Source organism: Parambassis ranga, chromosome 1 (genome assembly GCF_900634625.1).
Source record: "Parambassis ranga chromosome 1, fParRan2.1, whole genome shotgun sequence".
Classification (NCBI taxonomy): domain Eukaryota; kingdom Metazoa; phylum Chordata; class Actinopteri; family Ambassidae; genus Parambassis; species Parambassis ranga.
Genome location: NC_041022.1, coordinates 7,598,330 through 7,611,558, shown reverse-complemented (window position 1 = coordinate 7,611,558; position 13,229 = coordinate 7,598,330). Strand labels below are relative to the sequence as shown.

General features: G+C 39.5%; 1 protein-coding gene across 3 annotated transcripts in view; it reads right to left on the bottom strand.

Annotated features, from left to right (window-relative positions):
* Positions 1–13,229, bottom strand: part of prkcaa (protein kinase C, alpha, a) — a 122,797-nt gene that overhangs the window by 50,919 nt on the left and 58,649 nt on the right. The gene's annotated exons all lie outside the window — the stretch shown is intronic.

Genomic DNA, 13,229 nt, shown 5'->3' with positions numbered 1-13,229 from the left:
GACAGGGATCTCACCAAATAAGTCCTGATAACCCCTTATATATATATACAAATCATTCAGTAGCACTCAAAGTCATGTCCTTTGTCGTTTTCTGTTTAAACAACAGTGGATGTCACCTAGTGTGCCATCACCTGCTGTAAAATAACCTTAAAATGATGCATTGCATTTACAAGCAAACTCATCTAAAGTTCACTGTATTTTAAGACAGAACTAATAAAACTATCTGTGCTTCATTTGCATTTGTTATTCATGAACACAGGCCCAAATGTGTAATTTGCATGTGCAGGTTTCTTCCTAGCTTTCAGGTAAACACATCTTTTGATCAGATCTTCATCACCAGCATTCACTACAGATTTGAATCATTTTGGATACTCAAATGAGAGAATATTTAGAATAAAGAAGAATATACAGTCAAAACAGGCATATGAGGCAGAGCTGATTAGTGAAATTTACAGGTCAGCAGACAGATATTTCTTTGGAAATCTTTCATTGAGATATATATATATATATATATATATATATATATATATAATGAAAGATTTATATATATATATATATATTGATATTACTCAAAACAGGCTGTCAGTACAGTATGTTAATACAGGACAGAGTCCCAGTTATATGTACTTAACTTGCAGCTTAAAAGCTCTCTCACTTAAAAAGACTGCCCCTTTTTTACAATCAGCCGTTTTAAAGTGCTTTCCTGTTCATTCTCACATTGTGCTGTACTGTAAATCTCTTGCAGGGTTAGAATCCCTTAAATGGGATTTGCATTAAGAATATTATCCAGGCTCCTCTACGTTTTTTTTTTTTTCCCACTGCACTGGTTCTAGAGAACCAGAGAACTGACAGGTGTCAGTGTATTCTATAGAAACAGCAGAGCTTCTATAAATTTCTGCATTTTTAAGAGTCCACTGGCTCTTTAAGTTTGGTCATCAGATAGAATACATGGCTGTGTCCACCGATTTGGCCATTCAATTTACCGAAGCATACTAACTGCAGGTGATCGGATACCAAATATGTAGAAATACATCCTAAATATTTGAAGAAAATTTGGATTTATTGTATTTGCATGGATCACGCACCCTGTAGCAAACTTGAAGGCAGATAATAAAATCAACTTATTAGGGACTAAATTCTAGGCCTTATTCTGACTGAGAAAAATGCATCACTGCTGAGAATATCTTGCCTATAATTTTGTGTAACATGAAAAATACAGTGTGAAATGGATGAAAAGTGTTTGACCGAGGAGACATAAATCATCACTAAAGAGAGAGAGAGAGAGCACCATGTCATATATCTCAGTGAGAGCTGACAGTATCACACGAAGAGGCGCCACAGTGATCAATGTCATTTGAGCTAGTTTGACACTGGCCTCTGCACTAATGCAACAGAGGCTCGTTCAGGGCCCCCTCGATCGTTCCCTCTAATCTGCTGTCCGTTTGTCTGTCAGTCTGCAGCGGCTTCACATCTTTACAGAAAAAGAAAAGCTTCCTTTGTGGGCCATTCAGCCATCCGATCCTGGAAGTTAGTGGTGATCTGACAAACATGATTAAATTTTAGCTGATGAAGACATTTTAATATTTCACTTATATTAAATTCTAATTTACATCAAAGTTATTTCCCTGCCTGTCAAATTTCTAAAACCAACTGTTGGCCTAAACTTTTGAATGCTGTCACATTATTGTTTTCATGCAGCAATGTTAATGAGACCCACCACACTGTGTACAGGCTAGCAATAAGCGTGTTAGCTAAGGACACACAAGATAAAGAGACAGGCTGACAGACAAGACCAGAGAGAGCGAGAGAGAGAGAGACACTGTGCCAGGAGCACTTACTCACATCCACCCACACACAGCTGATCCTGAAGGATTATCCCCCCTTTGCTTTGTTTGTCTACAGCATGAATGAGTGATGGCAACTAAGGGACACGTTCAGCTGTAGATGAATAATGTATTTTTGTCAACTGTCACATCAGATTTTGATGGGTGAAACATAGCTTAAATGTTCCCAGATAATGGAAAACAAAATGACACTATGATTACAGGTCACCAGTCTTTGAGCCCTGGAATATGCTTCCCACAAGTGTGCTCAGCACAATCTGCTTTATAGGTAATATACCTCATGTGTATGAAAACGTTGCTGTGTATTTTGTTTATATATATATTACCACGATAACAATGTTGCATTTTTTTGTCACAGTATTAAATAAATCTATTACAATTTATCTTACAAAGGACACCACAATATTGCAATATTCTGGTTATAATTGTTGTATTTTAAACTGACAAACTACTTAAATCATTACATACAGTATTTGTGTCATCAATGATTTTGAACCACTTGAGTTTCCAGCTTCCATTTAAAGATTCACTGGGGCAAGGTGTAATGTGTAGAAAATGAAACCTGTAAATGAGTGTACCTAACTGCACATCACTGGGCTCATTGGGTTGTCCATTAACACATCCCTTCTGTAAGCCGTGGGATGGAAGAGTTTACCCCTGTGGCTTCTGTCCCCTATTACAGAGTAATTGGGTCTTAATGGGAAATTCAAGACAGACAGGGTGGCGCTGCCTTGGCAGAACAGCAGGGGAAGCAGACTGTAACAGAGAGAGCTATGATAAACTGAATCACCATGCTTAGTGCAGGAAAGGGCATACAGGCAAAATAAAGCTGGGGGGTGTTACATGTTAACTCGATGTATGCAGGATGTCCTTTGGTAATATGAAAGCCTGCAGGATTTCCCTCAAGTGACACACACACAGACCCTGAGTAATTCTGCATCCATGGAGACAGTAGGCTACTCCCTGTTTAAAGACTTGGCTTGTGTATCATTTTCATTATGTGGATCCAAACCATTACCAAAATCAATCATTAGATTATCAAGCTATCCGCACATAGTATTTTATCTCATCACTCCAAAGATAACAAAGCCAGCACAGGCTTTTAACCAAAGTCTAAATAACCCTTAAACCACACATATATGATACCACAGATTAAAAAAAGACAAACGGGCAGAGGGCTGATCAAAAGACTCAAGGCAACTAAGAGATAGTGATGAAAACAGAAGCACAGGGGGTCAGCACAGTGATGTTGGCTAATTAGCCAGGCTCTCCAATCCAGCTTAATTAGCAAGCAGGATGCCAAGCAGCTCCAGTTAATGAACAGCTTGGCAGGGTGAGGCTGAGCAGGAGCTTCCCGGCAGAGAAGGCAGTGAAGGGCAGAGGTGGAAGGTGTTAAAGAGAATAGGGCCGTCCTCCATCAGGCTTACACCCAGAGTCGGAAAGACTTTCACAACAACTTGTTTACAAAGATCTTTACTTTCACCCAGAATAGTTTTTTAAAGTTAAATTACTTTACATTAAAACTTCAGCCTCATCATTTTCAATTTTATCTAATTATTTAGCAGGAACAAACAAGACAATGTGACCTTAGATCTTGAATTAGCGACATTTATTAACATGCACAGCCTATCTATGGGATCCTTGACTTCCAAATACCTGCAGGCATTTGATATAAATACTTTGCATATTCAAATAAAAGCAAAAATGTGCAGGACCAAAATTCAACTGTATTCACAGTTCCGCTTTACCTGTGTCAGGCTACATACTAAGGCAGAATTTAACACCTTAGCCTGGGCTTACTTTTGCAGGACAGAACGCTCAATGTGGATGGCTAAACTTAACATGTTATTACAACCGACCTGTCAGATTGAACTGGTATTTCAGGACAGGAAGTAAAACAGTGTTTCAGAGGGGTGAGAAGTGCTAATACAATGTGAACATTAAGCATTAAAAAACATTCCAGTAAACCCCAAAAAATTAAATAAGGAGCTTGTGTTTAACCATAATGCGGCCTATTCGAAGTCCAGTGTTGAGCTCTTCTCTGCCTTCAGACATAGAAACAAAAATAACGTAACACACACTGAACCCCACATTTGGAAGGACAGCATCTTACACTTAAATCCCTTCAACATTCCCAATCAGTTTCTGGCAGCAGAAAAAGCAACATTGACGTTCTATTTTTTGGCTCATAGAGTTGCATGGGAAGATATGAAATGAGTGTAGCAATCATCAAAGAGGCTGGCTAGCTAATGCAGCCCAACTGTATCCCACTGAGTCAAAAGAGATCCACCTGGTGTGACATTTGCAGCCAGAGAGAAAGAGAGAGGAGGATGAAATGAGACACACCAATCGTCACTTCATCTCTGTCACATCGTTCACTTGTCTCTTTGGACCATCTGTTCCCTTTAGAACTGAAAAATAAGTTGCTATGTCTGAAGGAGGAAACATTTCTTAAAATAATCTGCATCAGATAATTATTAAATTCCCAGATGAATTCCCAGCTCTTGCCGTTCACTCAACACTTTCCTTCCTCTTTTACCCACCATCCCTCACTGGGGGGTGACATTTGAATTGGAGGTGGCAGGATGCTCCTCCCTTTTCCATTTTTTGCGCCACCCTCTATTCTAGTCAACCCCAAGTAACTGCATAGTAACTATGTTACAGTCTGCTTAAAAACCAGGAAAACACATATTGCTTAAGCTACAGTAATACTGTGTACAATCAGATACAACTAAAATATGTCAATTATGCTGCCAGGCTCTTATAACCACAATCATTGTCAAATGGCACTAATGACACCCAAACACTGGGCTGAATCAAGTAAAGTGGTATGTGTCACTGTTTAACCCAGTTCTGTCGCTGTTATTACGCTGCAGCTCTTCAACTTTTAATTATATGTTACATCACATTAATCACCTTCACTCCTATAAAACCCTATTGCATTAGAAAAAGTGTGTCACAGACTCATCACATTCACCTACATGGAAGGACACACACAGGTGCAAACACCTTTTGCTACACATTAGCAAAGGGTGTGTTTGCTACACATTAGCAAACACCCTTTGTTAATGAGTAGCCATTAGTGTGTATCCTTGACTTGGCCTGCAGTTACAGAAGTAAAAAGCAGCAGTTACTAAGGTGAGGAGAGAGCATAACTGAGCTATCATTTATCCAGACATGAGGTGTTAGGCTAGGCAAGGTTACTATTTTTAGCATATAAATCACCACCCTGATTCCTCTTGGCCTTTCACTAAGCTGCTGAGTGCTGAGAGGGAGTGCAGGTTGCCACCCTAGCTCACAGGGGGTTTTCCTTGCCGTGTGCTATCTGTTAACACATCTGTCTACTTGCAAAGCTAGGAATAATAGCTGACATTTTTGACCATTGTCAGGGCCCAAGTGGCCTTTCTGACAGGCTTTAAATGAGTGACACCTTTCACAGTGCTTTTCTAGCACACTAAAAACCACGATGTTGTTGTTCCTGGACAAATCTGATGACACAAACCTATCACAATGCTTTTCTTGATCAAAAGCTAAACAGCCTCTCAAAGGTAAAACCAAAAACCAAGGTGTCTCATGTGGTGTACCTAAGTGGTCTAACCTGATACAAAGTATCTGCTACATTCATCAGCAGCAGTCACAGCACAGAGCCAGCAGGAGTCAGATTTAACTTAACGTGTGATAAGACATAAGAGGATTTGATATCAAAAGCAATATTTGATTTAAACCCAGTGTTAATATGTGGCCTGATAACATTAATAAGGCAATCTGATGATTGCATCACTGCTAATGTGCAGACACACCTTTAACCACAACACATGGGTGAGGCTGCTAAAATGACATAACATAAGATCTAATTATTGGATGGATTTTAGCTAAATAAATTTAGGTATGTGCCCCCCACCTCTAATAACAGAAGCATTAACTATTAATAACAGAGCAAGTGGCCCTTCATGGATCCCATGCTGACTCCAGCTACTACAATTAGTGGTCCTTATAAGAAAACCACAAAATGAAACAAACTGAATATTCCTGATATCTTTGAGCCCTTTGAATAAAGTCTGCTTGCCTTTTTACACCTGGAGAATAACCAGGGTCCCAGTTGATACAGCACTCATACACATGGATGCTGCAGAGATGTGTTCATTTGCAGACTCTTGCTCATTAGTATAGCCATGCACACATGCTGTGCGTGACATCCACAAGGTCAGAAGAGGACAAGAGGGGCTGTCACATCCAGGTTGTCACATCGTCTGGAAAAGTACAGCACTGTTTACTACCCTCTGTGCCAGTCTTTTCTTCAGCACAGTAGCAGGTAGAAAATGAAAAAAAAGACCTACTGGTTCATTTGGTCATGTTGCAAATGCCAAAAAGCCAGAATAAATTGGCTTATCAGATTCAGGCCATCTGTCAGGTACTTAATAATTAAAAGTACCTCTCAAGATGTGTTCCAAAAAGTTATCTAACAACCAAAGTCTTGGAAGTGTCTTTTTTCACTGTAATGAGCTACCTGGCAGGGGCGGCAGCTTCAACGAGCTTTCTGAGGTCTCTGCTCTGTGGTTTGGATTGCAGAAAACTCGATAAAAGTTAACTTTTGTCGGTGCAATCGATTTCATGTCTGCAGCTGTGACTGTGTTAATGTGTTTACTGTTTGAAGCATTGACTGGCAATACACATACAGGGGCTTTTATTACGCTTTGCAAAACACTAAGGAGATCAGAAATTCTTCAAACATTTTGTGATTCCCATATACGTATTGAATGCCGATAACAACCTAGGATGGCTCTAACACAGCAACCTATAACTTAACATGAAATGTATTTCTATAAACAAAAGTAAACTTCAGCTTTGACTAAAGAAGAAAAAATGCATGCAAGAAAGGCCCAAGGAGCCACCTTTACTATATTCCATTGAACTATTTTTATTTTAGTACTGACAGTTTTCCTAAATTCATTGGCTTTAGGCCATGAAATCAATTAATATTCATTATTTCAATGTTTGTTTAAATCATTCTGCAGAGAACGACAACAGAACGTGTCTTGTGAGAGAGGCAGCTTGACCTGTCTGTAACTTGTATCATTCTATTTCTAGTTTTGAGCTTCAGACCTACTGCTGGTTCAGCTTCAGGCTTCACTCTTACATGTGAGGTCAAGATTAGACTCCTGAACCTCTCTGGCTTCTGTTCCAGTTTTGTGTGCACTGACATGAGGGACAACTTTAGCATGGCTGCCTGTTTGAGAGGATCCTTTTAAAAAAAAAACATGCCACCAGTAGTAGGATTACTTTTGAATACAGTGATGGTGTCTATTCCAGCACAGTAATTCATAGGCTAATAAAACTGCATAGTGAAGAGACATAGATTTTGCCATGAGAGACACTGGTGAAGATAAACCCCCATACAGCAGGAACTGTGACACAGAGTTGATTCGGGGTCAAGAGCACTTCCAACTCTCCCATGTGCTGGTCATTAGTAATACGTTGCATGGTTGGAGTAGGACTGCTATCAGATACTTGCTTTAAACAAACCTCAGAGGGACTGATGGAATGCAGTTATGCGTGCATGTGTGTGCACTTTGAGGACTAAATTGAGTGTGACGTCAGTGTAGGCTAGTGTGTATTTATGCACAGTATAAAAATTGCTTATGTATATGTGTGTGTGTGTGTGTGTGTGTGTGTTTGAGGTCAAAGAGACAGTAATTAGATCTCAACAAACGGCATGAATAAACAGTTACCATAAAGCCTTGAGAGAGCTAGCTTGTCCTCAGATATTAACATGCAATGTAGTTTTTTTTAATAATATCATTTTTAATTAAGGGCCAGTTGCAAGCGAATAAAACCCATCCCTCACCCCATTACTTTTAAACCTAGGGTGGCTGCAGATACAACTTTACAATGCCCCTTTTGTTGCAGAGACTGCACTGCATTTCTGCAAGACCTTCTTTTTTATACCACCTCAGCTCATGTCTGCCCAATCACTAAGAAATCCAATGTAATCCCACCAAAAAAAAAGACAATTCATAGTTGAGAACACTAACATTATAAAACACTCTCTTCAGAAATCTGATACACTGGTCATCAAGTGTTGTACTTGTGTTTACTAGACTAGTGGCTTTTTGACTTTGATGCAAGTGATGCTGCCTTCAGGTATAGAGAGAGGTCTTCTGGTTAAGAAGACATAAGTGGAGGGAGAACAATGCTGCAATGTACTTTGTTATTCAATTGACAATTAAACTTTCAGACAAGGCATTGTGTGTCAGCTTCAACATAGTGCTTTTAAAATGCACTATTCATGTGCATATAAACCATAATTATAGGGGCGTAGCAATAGGTTTCTTTCCTGTATGCTTTATGTGTGCATTATGCCTCTGAAAAGACTTATCCACAGCAATATACAGCAGCTTAAATGTAGGGATAAAGTCAGGGGATCAGACATTATCTGTTCCATCACATCACTGGACTTCCTGTTAAGCCAGACTTCAGTCTAAGCCAGCAACTCCACATGAAAGCAACTATATCTCTAACAAAATGTGCAAAGGAAAGATGGATGATGCAAATTTCATTTTACCAGTCCACCGTGTTAGCAAATTAGAAGCACATGTGTGAAAGGACACATTCTCTTCATGAATAATTTCAAACCTGTGCTATTGTATGAACTTCAAAAATAACATACAGTAGAATTTAAATTATATCTATATATATATATATATATATATATATATATATATATATATATATATATATATATAAAAGATGATCTACTTAATTATGGATACTTTCAAATATTTTGTCCATATGCTCCATCCTGTTTAAACCTTACATGTTAGGGAAAATGGGAGTAAGTTTTACACCATTTTCATGTCTGCTTTTTGTGTGTTTAGCAGTAAATGTGAAAAACAGTGTAGGTGTGAAGTGTGGGAAATAGAGTTCATTGTCAAGCATCAGTCTTTGAAGCACTTCTCCAAGAACCGCCTCAGTGTTGAAAGGTCAAGAAGATGACAGCACAGAGAGAAGAGAATATCTGAGTGAAATTTACTTAGGATCATGTAGGTTTATGCTGCACAACAGCCATGTAATAACTCTTCAATGCTTCACCAGGAAATGATGCAGCAGTTCCCAGTGAGTGTACCCGCCCATCTTTTATCCTTCACCATTACCGTCAAACACACACACATACACAGTAATGCATGTTAGTGCTTACACCCTTCTGCACCATCCCGGCCCCCCAGCAGAGCCTTGATCAAACCTCTTTTTAGGCAGGCACGTCAGAGAACATTAGCAATACAGACGTGAGATCTGTTCATTAGGATCCCAGAGAGTATAAATACCATCAGGAGGCAGCCCAGGGGACTCTCCACCATTACATCAACCATCAGTCACACATAGTAACTGTAGCAATAACATGTTTCTGAAGAAAACTGACATCTTTCAATTTTCTTCCTGTTTACTACAAATCACATCAGTATATGAGTAAATATATGTAGTCTATGTCTGATACTGTCAAGTATAAAAATACAACTTAGTGTGTAATTTTTACTGTTGAGCTACCTTTAAGCTATTTACTATAAGACTAATGAGAATCAAAGAAGCTTGAGGCAACACTGATATTGTGTTGCGTGTTGAGTGATGAGCACACAATGCTATATAAATTCCATCACAGGATTCTAGCTCAATCAGCATGCATTGCACTAGTGTTCTGTAGCTACAGAAGCATTTGCAGAACAGCACGCATGTTGTCTAAAAACAACAGCAACTACAATTGTTTTTAGTCTGATTTCTACATACCAAAAGGTATATAGCATGCAAGGTTAAAGATGAAATAAGAGGTGTGCATGGCAGCACTGTGCTGTGTCAAAAGAAGCCAACTTTTATGCTGCCTTTTTGCAGAGTCTGTAATGCATAAATCCCGTGGGAGAGACAGTTCCTAGACCTGTGGAGGTCCATGGGCCAACTCCGTAAACACTTCCCAGACAGAATAATAACCAACCTCTTATTTTGTGTTTTTGTCTGTCACAGAGCATGGGAACAAAAAACACCATCTATTCTCATTTGTGTGTGGCTTCCTCTGTGTCCAGTAACAAAAACTTAAAGCCTAAATAGTGTTGACAGGATTTGAGTGAAAATATTACATATCACTGAAGTGGGGGTTTTAGTTTTTGGTAATGCCCTCAGTGTCTAAAGTTTATGATCCTTTGTCCAGTCCACTATAAAATCCACTGCAAAGATACACAGTCAACAGGACTTTATACTCAGCACAGCAGAAGGAAAGCAATTATTTATTATCATAAATTAACAATATTGTCATGCCTTTCTTCTTGATCATTTATTGTAGCCTGAAGTCCTTTTTGTTAATAAAAGAAGAAACCCTGAGCCAACACAAAATCTCCCTCCACCAGTTATTGCCACAATATCAGCAGGATATTTCAAAGAGTAGAGGATGCAAAAATGCATTACCGACCCAAAAATTGAAATCCTGCTCGGTGTGGCATTTATGCATTCTTCATGTTGTCAATTCTGCCATTTTATCAGCATATCATATCTCCTTGCCATTTCCCTCTACCTTCTTTTTTGCTCTATACAAAATGATGACAAACATAGACCATTAAAAATCCTTCCATGATGTCACTGAAAGAGCCGAGCTGAGTCTGTGGTACAGGTTCTGCCTGCACCCTGTTCTGGGTAGCACAAGTCCACCTAAGATCACAGTTAATCCACATACAGGCAAAGAGGTGGGATGAGGCAAGAGGAGCTAAGTTGGACAGACAGGCATGCAAGCAGGCAGCTTGTGATCAGAGTCTGTACCTGCCTGGCATTCATAATGTCATAAAAATTCAGCCCCACACAGATGTCATAAAAGGGAATTTATCAATAGAGACCAAAACTTGACTGGCTTTTAGCCTCTAGAGACTGTGGCTTTTGTCTCTTCTGCATGTGTGTTCTTTGAAGAGCAGGTTCCACAAAGACTCCATCTTACTCAAGCCTTGTTTCAATTGCCTTAAAAAATTCTCCAGTGTGAGAACAGACCAGGCAAAAACTATCCTGCCTTGTGGTTCATCCACCAGTCAGACAATACCTATCCAGCCATTCCTCGCTGGTCTCCTGTCTCTCATCTACAACAATGAATAGAGCTCAGTGAAAGAGGCTAAACTTCATTAGACACACTATATGAGCAGAGAACATTCTGTTACTCCCTGTGTGGAAGAACATAAGTAGCTGTTACGCTTCTCCTCCCATGTGTCTTCTACATTAACATCCAAATAAATTATCCTATCTGGCAGTTATCACAGTGTGATTTTAGGTGCACAAGTAATGTGTTTTGCAGGCATGGTTGACACCAAAATAAGTTTCCTATAACAGTATATAGTCAGACGGGACTCTGCAGGACATGTCACCACTCGTACCCCAAAATACATTCAGTGCACTAAGCACAAATATGCAGTCAGTATCAAGTTTCTTTGTAACCATGTTTCCTTGGAAGCAGCATTTGTACCAGGGTTTGCACAGGGGCGTGTGCTGGGATTCAGCTCAGTAAAGAGTGGGAGGCTGGCTTATGTGGACGCTGATACAGAGGCTGTTATGTTATGCAGTAATGCTAGATTTAAGAGAACATTTAATATTTACAAAAAATCTCAGGAGAAGTTATGTAAAATAGATATTTTAGAAACAGGTAGGTTACTGGGACCAATTCTGCTTCAGGTTTAGAAGTCCATATATCAGAAATTCCCTTTTGTCTTTTGAAAAATGACTGCCCAAATTCACCCTCTTTGGTCTTGATGCTGCACAGTTACAGCTTCTTAGAGCAGCTTGCCAGTGTTCACTTATGTAAGTGCCTTGCTCTAGGGCACAACAGAAGAGTTGATGAGAAAGTGCAGTGGACAGAGATCTGACTTTTTGACTCCAGAGATTCTCCTGTCCCCTAACCTATTAGGGTGCTGCACTAGTGACTGACTAAATGGCAAAATGAAAAGACAAAGACACAGTCAGATCAGTCAGACCAACACAGGTAAGTATGAAAACATTTAGAGCTATTGTTTGTAAGTTTCACACAGACCCACCCACTGAGGTCCTCCACCACATATAAACCATATTTCCCCACCAAACACTTAGAACTGATAGCTGCTTGGAGGAGCTGAGAAACATCTTCAAAGTCCAGATGCCTTGCTTCAACCTTGAATATGACCTGGATGACTGAGATGAGAATCTTCATCAACAGGCAAATGTACTAAAAATACAGATGAAAGGCTCCATTGCGTGTGACAACCCAAGATGCCTGTGGCACATATGATGTAATTTAGCTCCACTCCAGTTTAATCTTGTTTTCAATTCCCAAGCAGAGTCCTTGTAATAAGACAGTGTGCGTTTCTCAGGCCTTGTATCCAGAACACTTATTTTTTCACAGGCCTGTTGCCAAAAAACATCTTCTCCTGTGTGATTTACTATTTTAAATATTAGACTTTGGTCACATCTCATGACTACGTCTCTTTAAAGGAGTAATTTAAAGGTTGTGTGATTGATACTAGTGTATGATTTTGTGGAATACATTCTCAATAGCAAGATGTTGAGGTCATTCCACAACTTTTCAACATGACAATGCCACAACAAGTAGATAATACAATGAAACGTTCCTGTTTCCAGACTTATATTATAATAATATTCTTTAACATGGCATAAAAATGTTCAAAGAAATGATCTTGCCAGTGTAGTCTGAAAGAATTTGCCTGCCCTGACATCAAGGACACCTAATGTCTGTTCTCACCATCTTTTATCTGACTTATCTGACAAATGCTTAATGTGCTGGGAAGGAAACCAGAATGAAGGCCGCAAACACATATGATGGTAGGGTGTCCACATACTTATGTCCATTTAGTGTATTTTCATGTTGTTATTTTAAGACTAACTTACAATACATAATAGCGTTTCACTGTTTGTATCTTGCCACTATATATCGCCTTTCCAAATGGCATTGAAGTATTTTGTGCATGTCGGTTTAAGATAGCCCTTGCTGCCATGTCACCCTGAGGTCAGTACTGTCTGTTTCCAAGCAAATGAGACAGAAAGGGCGCTGTGCTGCAGCTTAACACTGTTACTCTGTCACAGCTATCTGTGCACCAAGCAAACAGCCCCAAGGGACTAGGGGTGATTGTCTGAGAGTGTGCATGTAGCTGTGACTGTGTGTAAGAAGAGGTGAAGTCAGTGCAAAAAGACTCACAGATTGCCCTGGGTCATATGTGCTACACTGGTAAAGTGTACATCAATGATGCAGAAGCTGCACACCCACACAAAACACAGGCACATCAGACCTCTCAGTTTCATCTGCTGAGGCCCTGTAGTGAAACCAAGTGCCAATGCATTATTGATGGTCTTGTCCTGTAAGGCTCCTAGTTTACTAAA